This window comes from Tachypleus tridentatus, chromosome 13 (genome assembly GCF_004210375.1).
Source record: "Tachypleus tridentatus isolate NWPU-2018 chromosome 13, ASM421037v1, whole genome shotgun sequence".
NCBI classification, from domain to species: Eukaryota; Metazoa; Arthropoda; class Merostomata; order Xiphosura; family Limulidae; genus Tachypleus; species Tachypleus tridentatus.
The window spans coordinates 145,604,575-145,611,981 of record NC_134837.1 but is presented as its reverse complement, the minus strand read 5'-3'; positions in this window follow the sequence as shown (position 1 = coordinate 145,611,981).

The window sequence follows — 7,407 nt, the reverse complement described above, 5'->3', positions numbered from 1 at the left end:
TTTACAACACTAAAACAGGGGTTCCATTCCCCTCGATGGACACACCAGATAGCCCGATGTGGCTTTAGTATTAGAAAAACACACATTTATACAATTGCATTTAAAAATCACTATGAAATATTTCTTGTAATATTTCTACATGCAGGTATTTATTTAGATAATTGTAATAAAATACCAATACCACGATATCACTTCATCACGTACTCTGGTAGTTTACATATCTCACCTCCAGCTACAACACGCATCTCTTTAATAATATTTGGGATGCCATCTAAAACGGCATTGGGTAGTGACTGTGGTGGCATCTAGGGAGGTACCACCAAACTCTTCTTACTTATTGTTTGAGGCATCACAAAAAATTGATAATAACTGATAAAATTCAGTTAATTTAGACTTTCTAAACTAAAAGTCTATTCCAAGATTAAAATTCGCGTTGTTGCTATTGGCATTCAATAAAAACTCAGGGTAAATGTAATCCAGTATTTTCCTTGTTTATTTGTGGTACTTTCAGTTAAATTAATTTTTTGCGAAAGTAGAAGGTAGGTCTGCTTAACAATAATAGGACTGAATATGGAATACTAGAATAGTATGAACTTGAAAGCGGGACGAAATTTTAAGTAGAGGGAAACAAATACATGTAGTGTTAAGTTCAAAACTATTTTTAATATAATATAATTCAGTGAAACAAACAGTGTGAATACTTGCTTATTCACTTTTCTTTTCTTTCCTGCAGATGTATTTTTGTCAAACTAAACACATAGTTGATCAGGTGTTTATACCAAAAATGCATAGAAACAGACCAAATGAAAAAGTTGAAAACCTACATATCATACAGCCATGTCTGACACTTCTAGGCTATGTATTATTTTGTTTCACGTAATTGCAAAAATTTTGGAAAAAACAACAACAAAACGTATATTAATGTTTGTCGCTTGTCGCTCAGAAACATTTGTAAACATTACAGAACAAAAAACAACATTTTTTTTAAATTCTTGTTCACTAGGTTCGCTAATCCAAATTATACTTGTTGATATATATATTCTAATATTTGTTTATTAATTTATTTATTTTCGTACTTTTCCTTACTTTGTTTCTTCTTAACCATTGCTTAAATCGTCATTGTAAATTCTTGCTGGTGGATGACTCTGAGAGACAGAATCAAAAGATAATTTCCCATTTGATTATCTGTTTGTTTGTTTTTGAATTTTGCACAAAGCTACTCGAGGGATATCTGTGCTAGCCGTCCCGAATTTAGCAGTATACTAGACTAGAGGGAAGGCAGCTAGTCATCACCACCCACCGCCAACTCTTGGGCTACTCTTTCACCAACGAATAATGGGATTGACCGTCACATTATAACGCCCCCACAGCTAAAAGGACAAGTATGTTTGGTTCGATGGGGATGCCAACCCGCGACCCTTAGATTACGATTCGCACGCCTTAACACGCTTGGCCATGCCGGGTCTCGTTTGATTGTCAGTTGGTATGAATAGCCCACTGTCTGTTGAAACATTTCTCTGTTTTCTATTACGCTCTATTCATTCAAAATTTAGTATAACTTTTATTGATATTTCTAGTTCTTTTTGTTTCTGTTCAACTAGAGGTTTGTACGTATCTTAATTGAATTTACTGCTGCGGTAAACTGAGATGCGTTTCTAAGTTCGGTCGCTTTTGATACATACTATCTTAGTATCTGTTGGATTTCGTTTTGATTATGCTCTCCAGTGCTTACGCCTAATTTTAAATACAAAATAAAAAATGTTTTGATTGTTTGGAATTAAGCACAAAAATACACAATGGGCTACGTGTGGTCTACTCACCACGAGTATCGAAACCCGATTTCTAGCAGTGTGAGTACGCAGACATACCGATCTGCCACTGAGGGTATGTATTGGGATGAAACAATAATTTGCCTTCTTCCTTTATTCAATCTTTTTCGATTGTAGAGATTTTTGTTTGTTTGTTTGTTTGGAATTTCGCACAAAGCTACTCGAGGGCTATCTGTGCTAGCCGTCCCTAATTTAGCAGTGTAAGACTAGAGGGAAGGCAGCTAGTCATCACCACCCACCGCCAACTCTTGGGCTACTCTTTTACCAACGAAAAGTGGGATTGACCGTCACATTATACGCCCCCACGGCTGGGAGGGCGAGCATGTTTAGCGCTACGCGGGCGCGAACCCGCGACCCTCGGATTACGAGTCGCACGCCTTACGCGCTTGGCCATGCCGGGCCCGATTGTAGAGATAAAACAGTTAAACATTTCTGTATGTATTACTTGAAAATAATGGCTTATTCATTAATAATTAGCTTTGACATTTGACGAAAAGTTAAAAATAAGTAATTCGTTTCCGAAGGTGATGAAAAAAATGCAAAAATCTCAACTATATCGCTTTATTATCCATGTATTTATTAAACAGCCAATCAGTGGATAGCAGTATATCAGCAGATTTAGAACGTTAAAAACCGGGTTTCAATACCCGTGGTGAGCAAAACACACATATCTCTTTATATAGCTCTGTGATACACATGAACAAACAGAACTTGATAAATAAATGTATGAATATTTATGCAGAAAACTCTATTAACTAAATAAATAACAAATGAGCCAGACATATTTGTTTATTTTTGAAACACAAAACTATAAACAATGTACTAGAGCTGTGTAAACTGTAGAAATCTAACCCTGAATTTCAGTGTTATAAGCTCTCAAGCTTACTGATAAGCCGCTCTAGGGTACTATAGTGTATTAATATTACTCTATTTAATAAAATATATTATGTTCATTGTAATTAACACTGTTTGACCATGGTAATTCAGCCCTTGAAAATGTAAATATAGTTTTTTAAAATATTATATACACGTGCAGATCAGTTTCAAAATCATATTTATTATCTTCGGTACTTTGTTATTGATTTTTCTGACTACAGTCACAATGTTAGGGTGTAAGTTTTTAAGTGTTCCCATGTTTTAAAACACAGTTTAGAAGTGTATGTGTATCTCGTAGATTAGTCAGAAATACTAGTTGTTAAACATAATTTAATTTCTCTGTTTCAGGGATTACATATGATGTAAGCTATGTAAGTTTAAGATGTGTATACCCAGCAGGAAGTATTTGTATATTTTAGTTATAAGTTGGAGTTCCTTACTGTAAATTACTTTCACTTGCTTAAAGATTTAAGAATATCGGGAGAAAAATGGTCCATAAATTTATTGCAAGGTTTTATAAGTCAATGATTATCATTGGTTTCGCTTGTATGTTTAGCTATATTTAATGTTTGTTGTTCTTTACTGTAATCAGTAAATACAGCAGTTAATGCACTAGCTTAAATTAGAGAATGATAAATGTTAGTAACAAAGAAATAATTTTCTGATTTTTTGTTTAATTGTTAACTTGGAAATATTTTTATTGTAAATATTCGAGAGTTCTTGCTACATTAATACGGTTGTTACATTTCACAAAGTAGCACGTGTAGATGCATTTAGCACACATTTTCATTGCTAAGTGATGCTAAATATTATTCATAAGTTCAAAATTTGGGATTGGATTACCTACAGGGAACAAAATGCAGATAACCCATTGTGTACCTTTGCTCTTGTAACAAACATCATAAATTTATTTAGCCCCCTTAATTGATTTAGAAAAACAATAAGCAAACAAGTAAAGAAAAACTAACCAAAAAGGAAGTAAATGAAGGGATGATCCCCAGTGGCACAGCTTTATGTTTATGGACATACAATACTCGAAATCGAGTGTCAATACCTATGATAGCCAGAACAGATAGCCCAACGTGTAAAGTGACGACAGAAAGTGTTCGTACCCCTGCGTCGTGAGTAGTTTTGTCCTTATAACATAAAAATTATTATGATTAGGATAATGAAAGTAGAGTATATTATAAATATTATACTAACACACATCTACATAAATTTTTAGGTGAATTGAAAGACAAATAAACTGTTTATAAACAAATAACCAAACATAGGAGAGGCAGATAGTGTTCGTGCGTCTACTTTAATGGTCGGTTGAGTAGCTTTTCAGGTGAATTACTTGGCCCAATCTCTTCTCATAGCTCTCCATGATCATTTGACAGTACTCGACTGGTATTTTTTTCCATTCTTCTTAACAGAAGGCCTCCAATTCTTGCAAGTTTTTCGGATGACGCTGATGAGCTCTGGTCTTCAACTCATGCCAAACGTTTTCAATTGGGTTGAGATCGGGTGACTGCGATGACCACTCCAGAACGCTTATATGGTTTTTCTGCAACCAGGATTACACATATTTCGATGTGTGCTTAGGGTCATTGTCGTACTTGAAGATCCAACGACCCCCAAGCCACAAGTTCCGAGCATCATTCTTGATATAAGTGCCTAATATATCAACGTACTCTTCTTTTTTTATGGTTCCGTTGACGCAGTGAAGGCTGCCTACGCCAGAAGAGCTGAAGAAACTCCATAGCATGATCGAGCTACCTCCGTGTTTAACTGTAGGGATAGTGTTCTTTAGAAGATTTCGTTCTCCCTTCTTATGGAAAATATTGCGAACATCATTGTGGCCGAAAAGCTCAAATTTAGTCTCGTCTAACCAAAGAATACCCTTCCAATAGGTAAAGGGTTTATCTACATGCTTTCTTGCATACCTCAATCGTGCTTCTAAATGAAGAGGCTTGAAATATGGAGTTCTACGAGGACGGCATGCTTTGAACCCAGAAGAACGTAATATGTTCGTAACTGTAGAGATGCTTACTTCAACCCCAGTTTCTTTTACCAGTTTCTGTATGTAATTACGTTTTAAACGAGGGTTCCTACTAACTTCTTTGAGAACCTTCCTCTTGGTTCTCTCTGGAATTTTGGTGGGGCGTCCGGAACGAAGAAGGTTAGCAGTTGATCCTGTAAGCTTAAACTTGGCAATTATGCTTTGAACAGTAGATTTCGGCACATTAAGTTGTGTAGTACCGGAAATAGACACACGAGACTTGTATTTTACAATAATTTGGTTTTTTAAATCACAGGACAGTTGTTTCCTGTTCGCCATGATGACCAAGCAGATAATGACGGAGACAGCGCTAAATTGCCGGAAGTACATTTTTTGCTGGCTAAATTCCAATAATTATGAACCCAGTGTTTAGTTCTGGAATGGTATAACGTACTTTATTCGCCAAACTAAACAAAATGTTTACGGGAATATCAGTTTCTTCACACGTTCTGAACTGTACGAACACTTTCTGCTCCTCCTATTTTTGGTTTTGTTTACAAACAGTTTATTTGTCGTTTAATTTACATAAAAATTTATGTAGATGTGTGTTAGTATAATATTTATAATATATTTTACGTCTATTAGCCTAATCGTGATACTTTTTAAGTTACGAGCAAAAAACTACTCGGGACGCAGGGGTACGAACACTTTCTGTCATAACTGTATATTTGTGCTTAACTACACACCAAAATCTATATTATATATCAAGATGGCTTATAGTTTATTTTATTTTATTTTAAATCTAAGCAAAGTAACGTATTTTTTATGAAATTAAAGAAACAATGTAGTGAAATGTTACAATAATAAACAATAATTTGAAAAATAATAATTCATAGCAATTATTATTAACAATCTTACTAGGTTTGATAGCATAAACGTATTTCAAACTATTATAGCCTGATTTGTTTCATACTATTATAACAAATTCTATAGCAGATCTCACGTTCTAAGAATTAATTACTATTACCTGTTTAATAGTATTTCGTGATCGATCAAAATATCGATGCTTATGAACATGTTTACTTTCAGTCTTTCTTATTTCACAAGATTATAAGAAACTACTGAAAGACTTGTTAGAAGCATTATTTTTAACTTTAACATTGTATAAAATGATATAGAAATTCATTCTTATAACTATCGTTTAATGCTGTATTTCTGTTTTAATTTGTTTTGTGGAAATTTTAACGTTATTCAAAATTGATAAAATCATTTGGATTCAATGAATTTAAAATAATTAGTACTACAAATATTTTCTGAGTTTGTTGCTTGTGATTTATAAGAGCCTGACCATGGTCTGGTGGTTATTGTACTAAACTCTCAATCTCTGAGTCACATCTGATGTTCACCCTTTCAGCTTTTGGATCATTCACTCGGATCATAGTCGGAATGTAGGCTCGTGCAGATCTGGAAGGGTCAGGTGTGTTTTGACTACCCTAACTGTTATTTTAGTTTAACACTCGTAGTCTTTTTATTTTGTTTTTTGTTTATCCTGTACTTTCCAGGTTCATGCTGCTGCGGGTGAAGCTGTGGAATGGGCCGACTTTGACGGATTTACTATACTTAGTTTAACATCAATGTTTTTTCAGTTAAACATATATTTAGAAATGCGTGTAACTTACTCTGTTAAATGTGTATTTCGAAATTCCCGCCTATTTACTAAACTTGTAGAAAATTCTCAAGTGTAAGAAAGTATGTGTGTGTTTTTTTTTTTATAGCAAGACCACAGCAGGTTATCACTTGTATCCACCGAGTGAAATCGAAGCACCTGATTTTAGCAGTGTAAATCCGAAAACTTATCGATGTCCTACCGGGATAAGAGTGTAAGAATCAACAATATATGTTTTACGAAAGCACTAGCCTTAGCTGAAATTTCTAGAAACTCCCACCTCAAGCTTGTAAAATTAAGTGACACAACGCCATAAGAGACAATAGATATTGTTTGTTTACTGCAGTTGGTATACTATAAACTTTGGAAGCTATAACTGTGATTAACACTTATTAATTGGGAAGCTACAGATATTTGACCAGGAACGTCTAAAGATTTCAAATACTACAGATCGTTTAACTTCGGCGGATTAACATCGGACGTTAGTATTTTTAGAGACTATATTACTTGAGCAGTGAAAAACTCACGTGTGATCAGATATTTCCCAGTTAAGCCTATTGTATCTATATTAACTCAAAATTAATTCTCTTGTCGTGAACCCTCTATAAGATATTAAGGAAGTTTCGGATCGGATAGAAGATGCAATATTCTCTGTAAATTTGCAAAACTAATGTATATAAACATTAGTTCTAATAACTGTTTGTAATAACCGTTATTATAAATTGTATTATTGTTTGTATATTAAAATATACTTTTTAAGTGTGTGTGCGTTTCTTGTAGCAAAGCCACATAGGGCTATCTGCTGTGCCCACCAAGGAGCATTGAATCGCTAATTTTAGGGTTGTGAATCCGAAGACTTACCGCTGTTCCAGCGGAGGACATTTGTATTGAGAAAGACATATGTGTGTATCTACCTTGTAGACAAATATCGTAAATGTGGTACAACAACTCTGCATTTAATTAACTTCTAAGAATTCAAGTTTAAACCAGTTTCAGGCTATTTGAAATCGTAATACGTAACATAATAAGTTGGAGGCTCGTCTGAGATATAT